The 21,264-nt window shown below is 44.9% G+C and overlaps 1 pseudogene; it reads right to left on the reverse strand.

Annotated features, from left to right (window-relative positions):
- Positions 1 to 4,962: 4,962 nt before the first annotated feature.
- Positions 4,963 to 14,124, reverse strand: LOC117046377 (annotated as a pseudogene).
- Between the last annotated feature and the right edge of the window lie 7,140 nt (positions 14,125 to 21,264).

Raw genomic sequence — 21,264 nt, forward strand, 5'->3', positions numbered from 1 at the left:
GCCATCACCTAGACACCCAAGGTTAAGTCCAGGCCCAGAATCACCCATTCCACAAATGGGGCACAAAACGGCTTAGCAGAATATCATCAAATAGTAGCAACATAAAATGTTACATGTGAGTTCCCGTTCTAAAGTCCTCCCTTTACACAACAGATGCAACCCACATCCTAACCGCAAGGAATTCATTTATTTTAATGGAACCGAATTGCACTCCATAGCAGCTTTTGCTAATGTGATACAAAAAAATAAGAATTTTAATTCTCTTGTTTGCCTTGAGGCAAAATGAATAATAAAAAAACCCATCGTGACCTATCCAAAGATGGAGAAAACAAATATGAAACAGGCCATGACATGCTGTGACAGACACCCTCACTGAAGATGGGTGCTGGGTAATGTGACTGGTTTTATGGGTGAATTCATATCTTTGAAAAACCCTCCCTTTTCTAACCTCAGGATAGGTCTATAATTAACAATTTCTGGTAGTATCTGAAGAAGTGTGCATGCACACGAAAGCTCATACCAAGAACAAACTTAGTTGGTCTCTAGGGTGCTACTGGAAGGAATTTTTTATTTTATTTTGTTTTATTTCTGGTATTATTATTATTATTATTATTATTATTATTATTAAACAGCAGCAAGGTATTGTCCTTCTTTGAAGGCTGTCTGATAGCCACTCTTTCCCCCATCCAGAGGGTGAAAGTATGAGAAATCACTTCTGCAACAAAACTGAATTGTTTATTTATTTACACTCTGTGAGGGTTTAAAGTGTGATATTCACAAGAGAGGACAAAGCTTCTTTTGAGACACACATTCATAACAGAGAATTTCAAAGCAGCACTAGTTTCCAAACCAAGTCTCAGGAAGACTTTTTCCACCTAGAGTAGCCACCAGTGTCCTAACTAGCAACACCCATGTAGACCTTCCAAGATTTAGCTTCCTCTCAGGGAATCCAAACTGAGCTGCACTACCTGGCTCACCCCACTTAGATAGTCCAAGCTCCCAGCTCCCCACAGTAACATTTAGTCCCTATCTATACCCACTGACAGATAATCCCTGTCTGAGCCCACGGAGATAGTCAGAACCCCCCAATGCCCACACTGATGGGAAGACCCTTCTACCATCAATGACAGATAGTCCCTATCTGAACCCTCTCAGTCAGAGACATCATCAGCCCACAGTGACCGAAAGTCCCTCTCTCTCGCTCCTGATTGGCCGGTGGTTTCATCAGTTCTCAATGGTGGCTCCATCACCAGAGGCTGTCCCAGGGCCTCTCCATCAAACACGCATTCTTTGAAAACTCTAGTATGAAACTACATGCGTTAAATACATTTTCCTGGATGTGCGGTATACTAATAGGCAAGGAGTTCCAGAGAAAAACCACAGCCACACAAAAGATTGGTTCCTTGCAATGAAACAACAGACATTATGTGGCACTTATAAAAGTGCCAGTTCCACAGACATAAATGTTGAGAGGGTTATGTGTTCCTTTAAGTAAACTGGCCCCATTGGGCTCTGAAAGCAACACATTGGTAAGGTTTTTTTTATAAGGATTTCAACAATTTAACCTCTCACTTCTCAACTCTCCATGACACACCCCTTCCCCCCACCCAAAAAACTGAATGACATCAGAGGGTCCCTATGCTGTGTACAAAAGGACTGCAGTTATGACAGTCACAATCAAACATATTTAAATACAGTATCATAAATATTACAGAGAAAAAACAGCAGACTGAAGCATGCATTCTAAGCATGGGGTGTTCCCTCCTCCTGCATAATCTAAAATGAATGTTTAATAGGACCTTTGAATTCAAGCTCCCATGTACAGCCTTTTATTTCACAAGTTGTGTACGAGCAAACCCTAGCCATAGTCACCTGGCTAACAGTCTGCAAATGTTACACAGTTTCCCAAAGTACAGATCATGCGTATGAAATCTCAGATTCAGACAGGAATATTTTTTAGAGCATTTGTAGTTTTAAATCTCAAAGCACAGCAAGCAAGACTTCAGATTAAGCAGCGTTTGGAGTTTTACTTTACAAAGGCAGTACGTGTAAACCTAAGGTAGATACGTTCAGAATAGTTACAATGCAAAATATACAGGTACATATTATCTGAGTATACATGCTCAGTTTACAGAGCTCCTTTACATAGCATTTATCCTTAGTCTTTATCTTATTTATCTTTATTTAGTTAGTTTAGCATTACATTTATATCCTACCTTCCCTCGTAGGAACTCAAGGCAGTATAATACATAGTTCGCCCCCTTATTCAGACCATCCATTGAGCTTCATGAATGGAGTCATGAACCCAGGTCCTAGTCCAATATACTGACTCACTCAAAGGGGTCAGCAAAAGTACAGCACACTCAGACACAGCAGCTTGGAAACTATAGGAGCTTCAAGACACACTGGGCCATTGTCATAGTTTTCCTATGGATCTAAGGCATTTCCCCCTTCCCTCTTGGAAATAAGCTGGGAGAATCGCAACTGGAACTTTGCCCACAAGGCACTCTGAGTCCCAGACCTCATTTGGTGTAGCTGCTTCTTCAGAAACAGGAATGGGGTTTACATTTGCTTTAGGCACTCGTCGTTGTTCAAAGTTCTAGCAAGACCGGGAGACTCTTACATCAATGAGATAGCTAATGCATGCTCAAGATGTTGTACAGAAACACAATAGTCCATGTTCAATTTATTAAGTTTTATCCCTGCAACTTGGTAGGTTATGAGTTTGAGGTAAGGGGTTGTTAACCAGCGGCCTTCCCATCTACAGATACATACTACAACTTCCATCATCCCTGACTTTTATCATTCTGGGTAGTAGCTGATGGGAGCTGCAGTCCCACAACAATTGGAGGGTCACTGTTTCCCCATCCCTACTTTTGATCAACACAACAATCCATTTAAATTCCAGTGGATACACAGCTCCAAAGTTAGAAAATTCAGGGTTTGTTTGTTTATTAAAAAAATGCAAATTGCATCTGTTGTGGGAGTGATAATGGGATCAGGCCACACATGAATTGAGGAAGAAGAGTTTGGATTTGATATCCCGCTTTTCACTACCCGAAGGAGTCTCAAAGCGGCTAACATTCTCCTTTCCCTTCCTCCCCCACAACAAACACTCTGTGAGGTGAGTGGGGCTGAGAGACTTCAAAGAAGTGTGACTAGCCCAAGGTCACCCAGCAGCTGCATGTGGAGGAGCGGAGACACGAACCCGGTTCCCCAGATAACGAGTCTACCGCTCTTAACCACTACACCACACTGGCTCTCACATTGAGTCTCACATTGAGGCTATGACAACCCTCTTTCTTCCTCTGCTGCAGTCCTGAGGAAAATCAGCTGTTTGCTTTGGTGAGGGGCTTCCTTTGGTTGCAAGTCCCCACTTGCATATATTTAGCAATCTCAGTTCATCGAGTGCTAGTTGTTATGTAGTACTGTATGTACCCAAAAAGGCACCATCCATGCAGAAGAGGGAGCTTTGAGCAGGTTTAGGGGAAGCCCAAGGCTTGCAGAAGTATAGAAAGAACATCACAAGGAGGAAAGAGTATACTCATTGGCAGGGGAATGCTGACTGGATGTTGCCAAGAGGGAAGGAAAACCAGGGGAGGAGTATAAATGTCCTGGAAGAAGAGAGGGCTGCAGCTAGCCAGCCATGAGTGGAAGCACTTCATGCTGCAACTTTTTGTTGCAGGTTCCCCTTGTAGATATTTATAGCGAAATCAGTTCTTCGGGTGTTGGTTCTTATGCAGTCAAAGTGTCATTACCAAGAAACAAAAAGGGGATATCAACACATTTAGGAGAAATACAAAAAATGTTTAGGGAGAAAAACTATGGGGCAAATGTCTTTCCCATCAAAAAACAAAACTTGTCCAATGGAGGCTGAACACACAGAATACTGTCTGACTGCTGATGAGAAGAAGAGAAAGGAGTGGCTGGAACCCTGAAGAGGAGCATTGCCACATTGCAAGATGTCATACACACACATTTATGTACATTTTCTGCAATGTAACTCATGCTATAAGATGCTGTTTTTGTAGATGCATCTATATGCCTTGTGGGTTTTTGCATGAAAATGTTAATGATTTACATGAATGTTTAATGGTGTTTATGTTTTTAAGTATAAACTGCTTTGAGATCTTGGTAACAAGTGAGTAATAAACCTATTATTAACAACAACAAACAAACCAACAACAACAACAACAACAACAACAACAACAACAACAACACTGATAATTCTCTATATGGAGACAAATCCCTTTAATTTCTGATTTCAACAGTCTTTTAAAAGTTCATTTTCTTCTCTCACAGGGCAGAAGTGAGAACTGACCAGAGAAATCAATGGAGAAATCAAATATTTTGACTGTATCTGTGATCAGGCTCCAGCCTGTTCACCCCAAAACAAAAAGGTACAAGCAAAAATAAAAGTTCACATTTGGTTTTTTAAAAATTTGTTTGTGGAATATTTAAAAATGTGGCTTTTCTGGAGGCAAGGCAGTGCAGCACTAGAACTGATTTGGAAGGCCTGGTTTACACTTTGTATGAGCTATTTTTTTGGCTGTGAATAAGTGAGGCTCAGCCCCACTTCTTACCAGCAATATTAACAGTAGACTACAGTGCAAAGCCCTCTCAAATTAGTGCCTCTCAGAGCAGCTCCCCAGCCTTCAATAGGGGCATAATAGAGCGGACTACCTTACACAGTTGTACGGTAACCTAGGCTGACTCCCAACTTGTAACAGGCGATATGAAGTAACTGGGCAACATTGGAGGGTTGTTGTACACACAGTGAATTCAGCTCCAAACTGCAGTATAATTTCAGAATTGACAGGGCTGTTGTAAACCATTACCTCTCAGCCACAACCCTCTCCAACACGGAAATGGATGCTTTTGCACTGGCATTTGCAATGGCAGGGCAATTTTTCAAATGATGGTGATGGTGATGATGATGATGAAATGGCATAAAGGCCTCTCTTTTTATTATTTGTCTGGGGATGGCAACAAATTAAAATCTGTTCCATTGATTTCTACGGTTATCTCCCACTTGTGCTGGAGGGGTGGGGTTCACATTACAATGAGAGTCAGAAAATGGGAACCACCCAAAGTCTTGTGGCATTTTCAAGATTAACATATTTATTATAGATCATCTGCTGCCTTAGATGGAGCATACAGTACCCAAAGGCAGTCAAGTGATTTTAGCAGCTTAGGCAGAAACACCAGCATGCACCTCTTCCCCCCTCCCTGGCAATAAAAAAATACAGCAATGGTTGCTGAGTGTACATGGCCAACCTATTAGGCAGAGTGAGATGTGGGCAGGGAGCAGTGGGATGGTGCTGAAGGGCAGAGCTGTGCATGTCATCCAGCGCCCGCCCCCACCCTGGCCAGCACCCTTTAAGCTAGTCTGCTGTCCCTTCCCCAGTGCTGAAGTACGATGCAGCTGCTAGCCTGGTTGGTTTCTGTGCATGGAATGGAAAGGCTTCCCGTAGGCATTCGGCTAGCCACCGTGAGAATAGGATGCTGGTCTGGGATGGGCCATTGACGTGATCCAGCAGGTCTCTTCTTAACGCTCTTTGCCTAACGGTAGGGCCGGTCCCCATTAAGCCCTTATGAGCCAGAAGTCCACCAGCACATCTTCAGATGCAAGAACCTAAAAGGGAAGGACCAGGCAGGGTGGGCAAGGAGGTGATTCCCTCTGGTATCTCCTAATCTCTGTGTAGCAGAGGATGAGGCAACAGGGTAGGATGCAGCAGAGGGAGGCCCCCAGGAATAGGACCCACGGGCTCCAGATCCACAGCAGAGCGCTAATTAACTCTATGGATAAGAACAACCCGAAGAGGAGGCAGAAGGCAACCCACATCCAAGGAATTTTCTCCATGAGACGCTGGGGGCGCCCGTGGCAACTGTGGCATCCTGAGCCCGGCTCCGCTTCTCCGTCGGGAACTGCAGAAGGAAGAGGCTGGGGCGCCGTCCCGTCGCTGCTTATGCCGCCGCCCTGGTCCGGCAGGGGGCGCTGCTGGGCAGGCTGGGCCGCCGCTTGCGAAGGCCGAACAGGCTGCGAGGGCTTTGGAGGCAGCGGGCAGGTTGTAGCGGCCAGTGCGCGATCGATGGGCAGGTTGGACACGCGGCCGTCTGGCAGCACTGTCCGGTGCCTGCAGAGCGGGCAAGTGATGGTGGCCGTGCCGGGGTTACTGTGGCAGCGGCCGCGGCGGCAGCGCTCGGCTTGATGTACCTGGTTTAGGCAATCCAGGCAGAAAGTGTGGAGGCACTCCAGCTGTCGGGGCGGGCGGCACTCCACGTCGAAAGGGCCGTAGCAGATTCGGCATTCCTCCGTCCTGGGAGGGGCGGACACCCCCGCCGGCTCCCCCTGGGGACCTCCCGGCTCCCCATCCGGACCAGCCTTTGCCTTCAAGCTGTTGTCGCCGCAATCGCCTGCGGTGTCGTCCATCGTCTCATCCGAGGAGGTGGATGGAGCGCCTCCCAGGAAACCCCTTGCCTTGCTCGGCCTTCCTCTCGGCTGGCTTGGCTCCACGGGAAAAGGGGGTGGTGGGGAAAACCACAGCTCCGTGGGTGAAAAAGCAAACGCTGGACGGGGGGATTTGGCGGCGGAGGCGGGGCGCTGAAGCCAAAACAGGTGGTCGTTTCTCTCTCTCCCTCTCTCCCTCTCTCAATGCATTTCAGGTTACGTGGTTCCCCGCCCCCCGCCACTGCTTCCGGGTCTCTTGGATTGTATAGTGGTCCTCCTTTCCAAGTGTAGCCACAGGATGCTCTCCCTCCCCCGCCATCATGAGCTGGTCGATGATGTCATTCGAGGGGGTTCTGCATGGGTTACGGACATGCCAAGCAGTGATTGCAGCGTCAATTCCCGGAAACAATCATTCACTATGTAACCCTTCCATCTCCTTCCTTCCCCTGCGGATAGAAAGCCTGCATGTGGCAAGGATTTTGGTTGTTGTTTTTTAAAAAACAAAACATAACACACACACACACACACGAATTTCGATAAAGGAGGGCTGGCTCTCCGGACGTTCTGTGAAAGTGTGCAATATGTGTTTATCTTCTGGAACCCCTCCTAAAATCTGAAGGTGGGAAGGAGGCACAGAAAATCACCCACATATGACGCTGAGGCGCTCAAGGCAGGACCGGAAAACATGCGGCCATCCAGATGTTGTTGGAGTCCAACTCACATCATCATAGAATCATAGAATTGGAAGGGACCCTGAGGGTCATCTAGTCCAACCCCCAGCAATGCAAGAATCTCAACTAGCTCATACATGACAGCGGGACATCCAACCTCTGCTTAAAAACCTCCAAGGATGGAGAGTCCACAACCTCACATGGAAGTCTGTTCCACTGTCAAACAGCTCTTACTGTCATAAAGTTCTTCCTAGTGTTCAGTCATTATCTCCTTTCTTGTAACTTGAATTCATTGGTTCCGGTCACAACCTCCAGAGCAGGAGGAAACAAGCTTGCTCCATCTTTCATATGGTAGCTCTTTAGATATTTGAAGATGGCTACCATATATCCTCGGGACGCGGGTGGCGCTGTGGGTTAAACCACAGAGCCTAGGGCTTGCCAATCAGAAGGTCGGTGGTTTGAATCCCCATGACCGGGTGAGCTCCTGTTGCTCGGTCCCAGCTCCTGCCCACCTAGCAGTTCGAAAGCAAGTCAAAGTGCAAGTAGATAAATAGGTACCGCTCCGGCGGGAAGGTAAACGGCATTTCCGTGCGCTGCTCTGGTTCACCAGAAGCAGCTTTGTCATGCTGGCCACATAACCTGGAAGCTGTATGCCGGCTCCCTCGGCCAGTAATGCAAGATGAGTGCCGCAACCCCAGAGTCGGACACGACTGGACCTAATGGTCAGGGGTCCCTTTACCTTTCATAGAATCATAGAATCATAGAGTTGGAAGAGACCACAAGGGCCATCCAGTCCAACCCCCTGCCTTTACCTTACCATATCTCCTCTCACTCCCTTCTGGCCAGGGAAGACAAGAGTTGAAGTACACCACCACCACTGGGCCAGAGGTTTCCATCCATCTGAGAGTGCACAGTAGGAAGAGCATTGTGGTTCCTTTTGGCTCCCTTCCACATTCTTTCAATTCTGCCTTACTGTTCATGTGGTTCAAAGAGCTGCCCCTTCAATATTATTAAAGCAGCCAAACCTTCAGTCAAATCCAGTGTACCTGTGCATCCTCTGCCCCATCTTGTCTGATGAAAGTGGCATTCAGATCCCGAATAGCTACCCTGGATTGCATCTGCAACACTGGTAGAGTAGACGTTGTAACCACACTATGACATCTTTCTTTGTGTTCCTGTGCTGGGTTGACCAAGCCTTGTGACATCTTTGCACATTACTCCTGAAAGATACAATTTCTCCTTGTGATGGGGAGGAGGGGATTCATAAGAGAACTGAATCTTTTTGTGTGGATTTCAGAGAAAAGATGCACAAGCTTAAACATTGTTTCAAGAGTTCTGACCAAAATGTGTCAACGAAAGACCTCTGCAAACAGGGATTAGGAGCACAAAGAAGTTGCCTTTCCTGGGACAGACTGGTTCACCATCCCTAGCTAGCAGGAGCAGTGATCAGGGATGATGGGAGTTATAGTCCAACAACATCTGGGGACCCAAGGTTGAGAAAGGCTGGTCTACACTAAGAAGCTCTCCTGGGTTCCAACTGAGAGTCTGTCCCTGGCTCACTTGGAAATTTCCTGAGTTTCAGGTAGGTAGTCCTTACCAGCCCTGCCTCAGAATGTGTTGGAGATTTGACCTGGGACCTTTTGCATGGAAAGCATGAGCTCTACCACTGGGCTATAGTCCTTCCTCAAGGTTGGGGCAAATTCTGTGATGAAACCTAAATAAAGGCTAGTATGCTCTGTCCAACAAATTATCACAAAATGATTTTTGCTTTAAGTAAACCAGTTAGAAGTTTAGATGATTATAATAGAAACAAACAGATAGGCAGGCAGGCAGATGGATAGCCTGGATAGTCACTTTAGGATGAAGTAAGTTCAACAGGTAAGTACAAATGTTGTTCCCAACCTATTATGATTTTGGCTGTGCTGTTTATGGAGAATGAGCCTATCACTGATAAACAAATTGACTTCACTTTCTCAAAGATGACAAACAGCCATTGCTTCTTTGTCCCAGAATCCAAGGGTGTGACCTGATATTTGTAGCACCTGGGAGGAACTTTTTCAGCCCTACAGTCTCCTTCTTGGGCCTAAACCTACAAGCTGATCTCATGGCTGCAACACCAGCTTTATACCCGTCTCCCCCTTCTTGTGTAGCATCTTGCCTAACTACAAGATCTGGAGAAGTTGAAAGCTTGTCACATTTTAGGGATATTTGGGACATTCCCAATAAAGATATTGCCTAGCTGTGCATTTGGGAATTATTTTCTTAATTCAGCCTAACGCAGCTACTTTTGCTCTCATTTTCATTGGTTGTGGACTTCAATGAGACAATATTAATGCTGCTTCGCGGTTGGTAGGTTTGGAAGGTGGAAGGTGCAGGGAAACAGTTTTATGGGAGTTTGAATCTGAACAGCTGGGTTTTTAGTTGGATGGATTTCAAAGAGGATTAGACAGATTCATGGAGGACAAGGCCGACTATTGCTACTAGCCACTACCTCCACAGTCAGATGCATTGATACTTCTGAAAACCAGTTGCTGGAAAATGCAGGAGGGGAGAGGGCTCTTGTGCTCGGGTTCTATTTGTGGACTTTCCACAGGCATCTGGTTGTCCATTGTGAATACAGGATGCTGGACTAGATAGGCCACTGGCCTGATCCAGCAAACTCCTCTTAAGTTCTTAGCTGGACTGTAAAAAGCCTGGGAGGCTGCAGGAATCCTAATGTTCTGGGAATCTGATGTGGAAACAGTGGGCGGTTTTAAACTAAATAGTTATGCCTTTACAATCACTTCTAGCTGTGCAATGTAACTTCTTCACACACACCCTAAATATGCTATTGGGTTTCTCCAACCCTCTGGAGCAGATTCAGGGACACAAAGTGAGAATGAAATATAATCCTGTAATGCTAACTTTAACTCTGGGCTTTTCATTGCTTGGGGAAATGAGAAGTGCATTACTACACATAACAGGAATGAACAACATGCACTTGGAGTCATTTTATTTCTTAACACATGGTTTGCTTGTTTGTTTTTAAATGGCTTATTGCATGATTGAGGGAGTATCCTCCTAACAGGATTTAGAATTTCAGGGAAAGAACTGTGATTGCAAAGGAAGGATTGAATGTGCTACTATTCCCACTTTAACAACCGCACCCTAACCACAGCTTCTGGCAGCAAAGGAGCATCAGGGATTTCTTACTCATGAGTAGGCCGATGACTCTGGGGTTCTTCAACCTGAACCAAAGCTTTTTACACTGGCGCTCGAGGACTGGAGGATGGCTCCACCTCCTCCTCTGACAGTTCCTGGGGTTCTTCATCGGATATCTACCCAGAAAGCCACTGAAAGGGATGCTCAGCATTGCATTTAGGGGGCCTCAACATCTTTGACCCACAGGGTGCCTGGTTCATTCTCTCAGGCATCAGTGTCTGGCCCTGATCAGAGCTAGGCATGGCAGCTTACCATTGAATAGGTACGAACAGGAGGCTAAAATAAAGGAAATTCACATGCCTAGCTAAGCTGATGCAGGGAGCCTTGCTGTCTCTCTCTGAGGTGCACAGTTCACATAGACACTTCTGGGAAGGGAGGTGTCATGTGGTTTGCTGGTCCCAGCTGAGCCAGTGGAAGAGTCTTGCCGTCTCACCTCTTCTGCACACAATGCAGGCAGATAGAAATAAATCTTTATCAACCAGAGAGACCCCTGCTTTTGATTTATTTTGTAGCAATTTATTTATGCATATGCACATAGCACCTTTATCTTCCAATGATATCAAGGTTGTTTACACAAGCTTCTCCACATTTCATCCTCACAACAACCCTGCAAAGTAGGCTAGGCTGAGATATGGTGACTGGCTCAACATCACCCGGCGAGCTTCATGGCTGAGTGGGGATCCAAACCCTGATCTCCAATGTCATTGTCCAACACTCTAACCATTACATCACAGTGTTTCACTGTGAACCAAGGAAGACATCAGACACTTGGAAGATATTTTTGGGATTGAGGAACCACTCATTTATAGTCTGCCTTTTTGCTGCTTGACTGCATGACTTGACCACAGCTAGAGTTTACGTGGTGAAGGGGAACCTGCCTTATCTTTCATTCATGATATTTACTCACATTTTCAAGAATGAGAAAAGGGGCATAACTGCTTTGTGATGAGTATATTGGCTATTTCAGTTTTTTCATCCCATATATTACAAGTCCTAAGCACTCACAATGACCTACATGATAAACTTCTGCTTCTGCCTATATTCCTGAATAATTTATAGTTAAAAGTGCTTTTGGGCATCATTTCCCATGTTTGGGACACAAGTGTGCAAACTCCTAACTGGATTTAGAATTGCAGGGAAAGAACTGTGACTGCAAAGGAAGAAGGATTGAATATGTCAATATTCCCATAAGCCCTCCATATATATTATTTAGTACCATCTCATTCATTCCACTGCTTAAACTTTAAGAATGGCCGCTGAGCCTGACTTTCCACTATATCCCTTTACACTCAGTACTGAGCTATTTTTGAAAGCCTGAAAATAAAACCTCTTCTAACTCAGTTGCTTTTCCAAATCATGATGGCCTCGGCTTTTCCATAAGATTTTCTCATTCATCCAAACAAGTATTCATTTGCTCTTGGCTGTGCATATCATTGCAATCTTTGCTGGAGAAACATGCAAAGGAAACATTTGTCATTTGGGCTCTCAGTTCCCACAAGTTGTCTTCTTAATTCAGAAAGCAGTTGGCTCCATATGTTCCAGAGAAAATCTCCAAAAATTGCTATGAATAGGCTGAGAAAATTCAATGCAGAGGACTCTAGCTTTGCAGAGAGGCTGGAAGTATTTGGACCATATGTTGGTTCAGAGCCAGTCTCATCCATGAATTTGAACAATGACATCATATTTATATGAACATCTTTGTAAGGCATTATTTGAATGAACATCTGCGTGTGTCTGGATGCAGAAATTGAGCAGGGTAGGAGCTTTCTGTTGCTGGTTGATAGTAACAGAACAAGAGACTCCTCACCCCTAAGCATGGGCTAAGATTTGTAGTTGTTGTGCACTTATTTCAAACAACTTTGTCTGCAATTGAGTCTCTAACCTATCCTTGGTTGTTCATAAAGAGGAGGATGATCCAAGCCTGATCAGCCAACAGCCAGCCCTATCAATTGACTGAGTAAGGAAGCTGTCTCATATAGCAGTTATGGAGGAAAGGGGCTGTCAGCAGCCTCCCTCTGAACTCCCTAAAATAAGCTGCTATTCTCAGGTGTGGGGTAGGACACTGTCCCATCACTAGTGCTGAAGTAAGATTCAGCTACTCATCGGTATGTGGAATCAGCTAGGGTGCCATCTTGTCCTTCTCTCCAGGTGGCAATGAACTGTGAGCAGGTTCAACCACTCTTTGCTGCTGAAGCATCATGGAGACTGGATTGCAGAGAAGAACATGCCTTGCCACTGCATTCTTCTCCAGTGTTCTACAAGACTCCCTTACCCCAGTTGCTTTAGGGACTAAGAGAGGTGAACAGCCTCAAGCCACACCCATCGTGGGACCAGTTAAGGTTTGTTTGTTTGTTTGTTTGTTTAAATCATCCAGATGCTTTGTTATCCCAGCTCCAACAGAGGAGAATCCTTGTGTCAAGTACTTAGAACAGGTTTGGGATTTTTTTGTCCTCTGATTTCAGTCTGAGCCTTTGATGACCTCTGCATGAATTCTGCTCCAACTTTAGTGGTGGTGGGGAGGATTGGCTTTAAATGCAAACTACAGTGGTACCTCTGGTTAAGAACTTAATTCGTTCTGGAGATCTGTTCTTAACCTGAAACTGTTCTTAACATGAAGTACCACTTTAGCTAATGGGGCCCCCTGCTGCCGCCACGCCGCTGGGCGTGATTTCTGTTCTCATCTCGAAGTAAAGTTCTTAACCTGAGGTACTACTTCTGGGTTAGCAGAGTCTGTAACCTGAAGCGTTTGCAGGCCCTTGCAGAGCCAGGCAGATGCCCGAGCCAGGTAGATAATGTGGCCCCTCCCCTTTTTTACCCTGGGGATTTCAAGGCTTGAACCATATCTGCATATAAAGACAAAATGGAAAATCTAGCTATACAATAGAGCTTTTTAAAAATACATAGGGAAAAGGATTATTTTAAGTATTTACATTTAAATAATGGTTTGCGATTGTGAATATGCTGACCGAGGCCCCCTTTGGAATCAGAGGCCTGGGCCAAGTGGCCCATATGACCCCCCCTCCTCTGTTTGGGCCTGGGTGTTTGTAACCCGAAGCATTTGTAACCTGAGGTACCACTGTATTTCAAATATCTCCTCCCATCCCTAGTATGGTGTAGGATCTTTGATGCACTTACCTTACCTATGAGGTGGCCAAGGGGACTTTGTGAGTGTCCTTTCATTATTCAAATAATCTCATAGGAACATAGCAACGTGGGAAGGAAGGTGATTTACACAGAGTGAAACCATTGGTCTGTCTATCTCAGTACTTTCTACACTGACTGGCAATGACTCTCCAGGGTTTCACACGGGGTTCTAACAGTGCTACCTGGAGATGCCAGGGATTGAATTTGGGCCCTTTTGCATGCAAGGAAGATGCTCTACCATTAGCAACTGTTATGCAGAAGCAAACACACAGCTGCTTTTGCACAACACAAGAAACACTTCTCCTTGGATTAAAAAACTGAAGATGATTTTGGAAGGAAGGATTAGGTTTAAAAAGGTAACGAATCCTATTATTTCATCATTGCTCAGGATAGCGTAGGAAGAATTTGTAAAATATGTTTTTGCTTTTGTGGTTAAGACAATTGCTACTTCCACTGCTTCCACCCTACCTTTTAAAATTATTATTTTGCAACCGTATCACTGAGCACATTGGGGGAAAATTGCTTTGGAAAGTCTTTTTTTTTCAGAATTGTGTTAAAACTCAACCAGCCATACTTCCTCATAACATTAAAACAATTTGGAGGAGATTAATTATTTTAAATGGCCTGCAAAACTTCAATGGAAATTACCCGTACCATTTCGCGCAATGCAAATCATACATAATTACATAGTATTATCTGGTTACTTACCACATAAACAGGAAAGTTAATTGCTTCTATCTGAAGCAGATAAATTTGCAGCAGGCAGCTGCTGTAGTGCTCGCTGTTTTTACTATTTCACAGGATATGTTTACCTCACACTAAAATTCACTTCTTTTGTTCTTATGGTACCTGGAAATAGAAGTGGATGCCTAATGCAAAATAAGCATGCTAATGAGCAGAATTAAAAATATCCCAGTAACTATTAGATAAAAAAAGCAAAAACTGAATAAAACTATTTAAAGAACAGATTTCATTTGGGGGGCTTACTCTATAAAAAGCGGGCACAAAGTAGTCTGTATAATTCATACTGCTGTGGTTATCTGCTATCTGAGGTAAGCCAGGGTGGTGTAGTGGTTAGAGTGTTGGACCTAGGAGACCAGTGTTCAAATACCCACACACTCATGAGGTTCACTGGGTAACCCAGAGAAAGTCACTACCTCTCAGCTTAACCCATGCCACAGGGTTGTTATGAGGATAATATGGAAAGACAGGGCAAACACGTGTGCCACTTTGAACCTCTAGAGGAAATGTGGCATGTAAGTGCAATAATATATAAACCTTTGAGAGCTCCTCAAACCTGCATCCTAATTATTGCAGCAAGTAAGTTGATTTCCTGTTTTGAGATATCATCTAATTTCAGAATCAAGAGAGAGATTTCCCCCTTGCGAACAGACTTGCGAACCATAGGCTGTATTTAACAAAGGCTCAAGAGTAGACCCATTGAAATTATGGACATGACTAAGGTCCATGCACTTGGAATCCTCTGCCCATTGGATACAACCCGCAGTCATAAAAGAAACACATGAAACCCGTAAGACAAACCCTACTGGTCAGAGCAAAGGCTCATCTAATCCAGCAGCCTTTTCTCACAGTGGCCAACCAGATACCTTGGAGAACCTCCCTAGTAGGACCTGAGAGCACAGCAGTCTTCCCACTTGTGGTACCAGGAACTGGTATTCAGAGGCACACCACCTCTGAATGTAAGGATACTATAGCCATCATGGATAGTAAGCATTGTTGGCTTTGTCCTTCATGAATTTGTCCAATCCTCATTTAAAGCCACCCAAGTTGGTGGTCATCAGTACCTTTTGTGGGTTAAGCCAAATTCCACAGTTTAAGCCAAGTGTTGCTTGAAGAAGTTTGTTTCCTTTGTCACTCCTGAATCTTCCAACATTCCATCCGATTGGATGGTCCTGAGAGTGGGAGGGAAAACAACAACCCTGTCCACTTTCCACACAGCATGCACCATCATATACACCTCTGTCATGTCCCCTGGAAAATATAGCACCAAAGGTTAGAACATGGGGTCTATGGGCAGACCCACACCATACATTTAAAGCATAATCAACACTCATTTTAAAGCACATGGCTTTCCCCAAAGAATCATGGGAACTGTAGTTTGTAAAGAGTGCTAGGGATTGTAGTTCTGTGAAGAGAAATCTACCATCCCCATGATTCTTTGTGGGGAGTCACGTGCCTGAAATGTGTATTGAAGGTGCTTAAATGTGTGGTGTGGACCTGCCCCATTTATTTGCTAACCGTGCCTGGTCCTCTAACTATACTGCGTGACATTTCATATTTATTGGTTTTTATCCTCCCCTTCCTCCAAGGAGCTTGAGGGTAGTATCTATAATACCCCTCCCCATTCATCTTGACAACAAGCTTATAAGGAAGGTGAGGCTGAGAGAGACTGAGTAGCCAAGGAGATGGACCATAGTTTTGTATGCAGGTTTAATCCCTGATACCTATTTAAAACAGGGATGGGGAACTTTACTTTTTGTTGAGGGCTGCCTCCCCTCAGGGATTAATTTGTAAGGGGCTGCATGCCAGCTGGTGGGCAGAGTTTGAGCTGCTGATTGGCAAAGACATACCTTTTTTTGATGAACTAATCCCAAATAATGGATCGCTCTGCTTCAAATTTACTTCAGATTAGAATTCCCAGTCCTATTCAGGTCTACGCAGATAAGCTCTACTGGGTTGGAAAAGGTTACAGTAAAATAAGCATACAGAGGATTTCGATTTTTTCTCCAATACTACTGACCATACAGCTACTGTGGGGCGGAGGGGAATCCTTTCTGACTTTAATGTGCTACACACGCATGTCTACCAACTTGTTCTCAGATAGATGGGGCACTATTTCTTTCCCCCAAAGTCTTGCAACCAAGGGGGAAAAGTTCAAAAAGCAAACATTGATTTATTTCTATTCAGTAAAATACTGCCCTTTCTAGTTGTTCTGAAATTACATAGAAAGGAGCAATTGCACAGGAAGGAAATCTGACAGGATGTGAGAGTGGGGCAGCTTCAGGAGACATTAGGTCCAGTCGCAGACGACTCTGGGGTTGTGGGGCTCATCTTGCTCTGTAGGCCGAGGGAGCTGGCATTTGTCCGCAGACAGCTTCCGGGTCATGTGGCCAGCATGACTAAGCCACTTCTGGCGAACCAGAGCAGCGCACGGAAACGCCGTTTACCTTCCCACCGGAGCGGTACCTATTTATCTACTTGCACTTTGACTTGCTTTCGAACTGCTAGGTAGGCAGGAGCTGGGAGTGAGCAACAAGAGCTTATCCCGTCACGGGGATTCGAACTGCTGACCTTCTGTTTGGCAAGCCCTAGGCTCTGCGGTTTTGACCCTCAGGAGACATTAGGGCTAAATAAAATGAGGCCTAAATAACTTGTGGCCCCTGAGGAGCAGGGTTCTCACCTGTAATGTAATAGCACCAGGTAGGAAGTGATGGTGCAGACCCTTCTCTAGGTCCCTGAAGGGCCACTTCCAATTGGAGTTGACAGTACTAAGCTGGATAGATCAATGGTAGCTTCCTGTTCCTATGGTTATTCAGCAAACATGTGACCAAGTAGCAAATTCCATCCTGTCTGTGTCTGCTGCTCTGTCCACTATAGTTAACTGGTTCTTATACATGGAGAGAGATCTGAAAGTAGCCCTCTGGGATAACAAATGTTGGTGGCTTTGTTTTCCAAGAACTGCAGAAACCAGACTTCTCAGGTTTTTCTGCTGTTGTGATCACCACCACTCACAACTTGGATCCCTCTAAGGCAGCATTCCCCAACCTGGTGCCATGCTGGCTGCAGCTGATGGGAGTTGTAGTCCAAAAAACCTGGAGGGCACAGGTTGGGGAATGTTGCTGTAAGGGGAGCAGAGTGAGTTGTATATGGTTGGAGAGGGTTCTTTTCAGGCAGTTTGCAGAGCTAAACCTGCTTAGCTCAACAGTAAAAGTATGTTTACTTCCAGGTCATTCTGTGGGTACTCCTTTTTACAAAGAGATTTGTTGGGGAAAGGGCTGGAGTTGTATATATATATATATATATATATATATATATATATATATATATAGGACTGGAGGTGTGTGTGTGTGTGGCATTAAGTTTCCTGAGCTTTCTAGGCAAAATGTCTGTGTCGTATCTTTGCAAAGTTTCCACAAAAATTGTATATAAAAGAAAATGGATCATATACTTACTGCTCCCTGGTTTTAAATTAATATTTCTTGTAAGTGTCCTGATTGCATTTATGCTGCAATACCATACCAAATAATTTCACATTAAGCTTAATTAAACTCAGTTAATTCTGGTTTCCTAGAGCAAGGTCAGCAAAATATTGAATATATTTCAAAGGACTTGTATAAAACGCAAGACTTTTTGTGTTAATTGGCGCTGTCTGCTCTACAGGCATATTGATGTTTTTATTTATTTATTTGGCTTCCTTGATTGTGGCACACTGTCCTCTGGGTTATGCACCTTTACAGTCCAATCCTATACAAGCGTACTCAGAAGCAAGCCCACAGAATTTCATGGCAAGGTGCTTAATCAGTGGCAAGGTGCTGTGTGAATGGGGCAGTAGTATGGGTGCAAATGGGGTTGGACCTTAGGGTCTCTCCTTACGCTTTGAGCAGATGACCCTCTCTATTCTGTGTGGCAGAACGCCGGGACCACGGTGAAGTGCGCAGCACAAAGCTTTGGAAAGACAACAGCATCAAAATGAGGCCACGATGCTGTGCTGAGAGCAGTACTCTGTAAACAGGCGCATCTGCATTGCAGTCTTGCTTAGCCCCAGTTAAAGCGGCAGCACAGCCCGAAGTAGGCTGGCAGATAATGAAAAGGAAAGAGCGACTTCTTCTAGAAAATCAACAGTAGACTCAGAGCACCACTTGATGAGCTTTCGGTGTTACTTAATCAGCCAGGACAAACTAAAGGTGATCCTATTATTTCAAGATGAGCATAAGGATACAAAGCCCTCCTTTATGTGGGTCCCAAGTGGCAGATGTAACGCAGCTGTGTCAGCCTTGTTGGACAGCTCTTCTCCTGATTCTGGCTGAGACACTGTAACTCACACATAGTAGTGAATGAACTTTAACTAAGGCTGCAGTCCCAACTCCACTTACCTTGAATTCAAGGGGGAATTTGAGCAGAAACGGTTTGGCTCACGCTGTAAATTTAGCAAATCTCTTACCTTGATTCAGTAGCTTTCTTTGGCCCTAGCACACCCATTGATTTTGTTGGTTACATTTCCATTCCACTTCCTTCTTATGCTCAGTAACTAAGGCTATGGCCCTATACAACTTACACGGCAGCAAGCCTCACCAAACTTAGAATCATAGAATTGTAGAGTTAGAAGGGACCTGGAGGATCATCTAGTCCAACCCCCTGCAATGCAGAAATATGCGGCTGTCCCATACAGGGATCGAACCTGCAACCTTGGCATTATGAACACTATGCTGTAACCAAACCGTAAAAAGATTTCCTTCTGAGCGCACAGGATTACTTGTGACATTATGTCCCTGCATCCCTCCTCTTTGTCCTCACACAGAGAGGTTCTTTTTTTTTTATAGGAATTTATTGGTTTTACAACAAACAACATACAAATATAACACCCACATTGACCCACCCCCAACTAGAAATAAACAAATACACAAATACCAATAATTCTTCTTCTTATGCTGTAAAAAAAAATTTCTTGGTCGAATCTTGGTACAGACTTCCCCTGCCTTTTCACCTTCGGTTCCAATCCCAAATATTACTTTAATAACATCTTATACCATCTTGATCTTAAAAAATCCAAATATCTAAAAATTAAAATCAAAAGCTTCTTTTTAACAAATCTTGTTTCATAATAAACAATATTTTCCCATTCTTAACTTAACATAGATCAGATCATGTTATAACTTAATATTAATTCCATACAAGATTCTGGTTCTTATCCCCTTATTTTCAAAGTAAATCATAACAAATATCTTCATTCACTATAACTGCTGTTAGTAACAAAAATTTAGAATACCTCTTTTCTTTCTCTAAAAACTTAAAGTCTTGACACACCGGTTTCAGGTTACCATAATGCATTCTTTTCCTTTATACCTTAATGTCATTCACCCTATCCCCCTTCTGTCCATTTTCTTTGGTCGTCTTGCTCCAGAGCTGCTCCTCGAAGTATCCTTTTTCTTTACATAACCACAGATCCAGACTAAGTCCAAAGTAGTCCTTGCATAGAACATCAGGGTGCGCACCTTTTCCCCCAGCCTCTCCGGTTCATCATCACATTCTTCTTTTATTTGTAGATATAAACATAAAGTTCTCACCTTCGCTCCCAAGCTCTCACCTCGGGAGTTAGTTATAACAATTTTCTCCGTCCTGGGTCTGCCACCCCCAAGGGACGATCCATTACTCCGGAGTAGCCATACCTTTTCATCCTGTTGTTCAATCAGTCCCTTCAGTTCTGTGCCAAGGCTCTCCTCCAATGCAGCCATTTCCTGTACAGTCTCCTCTGTGGGATATAACTTTTTTGACATATGACAGTTCAATATCTCCAATTTTCGGTTGAGCAGTTCCAGTCTCAATAAGATAGTCCTTTCTTCATGGGTCATTTCGCAGTTCGTAACCAAGTCAAAAACAAAGCCGAGCATGGCAGAAGCGGGCATAGGTGTCAAATTACAGTTTCGGTTCTCAGACTTCTCCATCTTGCCAGTAACTTTCCATTCAGTCAAAGTCTTTCCCGGCCATTTTCCCCGAATCCAGGGTGCAAGAACCAAAAATTTTAAAAAGAGATACTGTCCACCAGTTTAGTCCCCAAAGGGGAAAACCATAAGTCTCACTTGCCAAATTTTAAATACTTTGTTGCCATCACTGTAACAGCAGTCTCTTAAGCTGGTTATTTTCTATCTCCCGAAGGGAAAGAGGCAGGCTCCCTTTCCAAATGTCCCCCAGGTCGTCAACAAGGCACAAAAACAGGTCCATTCCAATACTCACGACACCGGGATTCTTAAACTCCAACTTTGACAGGTAGAACGTTAACGCACATCGCGGGGGCAACCGCCGCTTCGCGTCCCGGTTGGGGCTTGTCCCCTGAAGCCCGGCTCCGTTTTCCCTTCACCCCCACTCCCCCTTTACAGGGGGAGCGAGGGAAGGGGACGGAGCCATAGTGGGCATAGCCGGGGAGCCCAGGGTGCGGGACGCTCTTCCCGCACCCTATCGGAGCCCCGCTTAGCGGTGGCGGGGCTCCAACCCCCGGGACGGGCTGGGTCGCCTCGCAGCCGAGGCAACCCACGACCGCTCCGCCATTGCGTCGCCGCCGGAAGTCCCCACACAGAGAGGTTCTATCTAGGGGTTGGTTTGGTTGGCACTCGCCAAAGGCCCAGGCGGGCACAAAAATCAAACCTCTCCACTCTGGCTTAGAGTGGCTAGAAGCCAGCCTGCCCATCCACGCACTGCCTGGACTGCCCTTCTGCTGCTCCAGGCATCTGGATGAGGTTTTCAGGCTTCTCCAGGTGCCAGGGTGGAGGAATCCAGTCACTGGTATGGGCCATAGCAACAGCTCTGTGGGGCTTCCTTCTCAGTTGGCCAGAAGTGCTATTAGAAGTGTGAGTGGATTCAGAGGGGAGAAAGATGGAGAGAGTAGTAAGAGTAGCTGGAGAAGGAAAAAGAAAGAAAGGACAGGAGGAGGAAGAATGGAAAACAGTGAGTAGAAGGATGAAGGAATGCTGGGAGGCAGGCAGGCAGACTGATGGAGGAGGAGGAAAGGCAGAGCAGAGCAGACCCAATTTTGATGGCTGTGGACTTTAGGTTCTCAAATTT

Source organism: Lacerta agilis, chromosome 5 (genome assembly GCF_009819535.1).
Source record: "Lacerta agilis isolate rLacAgi1 chromosome 5, rLacAgi1.pri, whole genome shotgun sequence".
Taxonomy (NCBI): Eukaryota; Metazoa; Chordata; class Lepidosauria; order Squamata; family Lacertidae; genus Lacerta; species Lacerta agilis.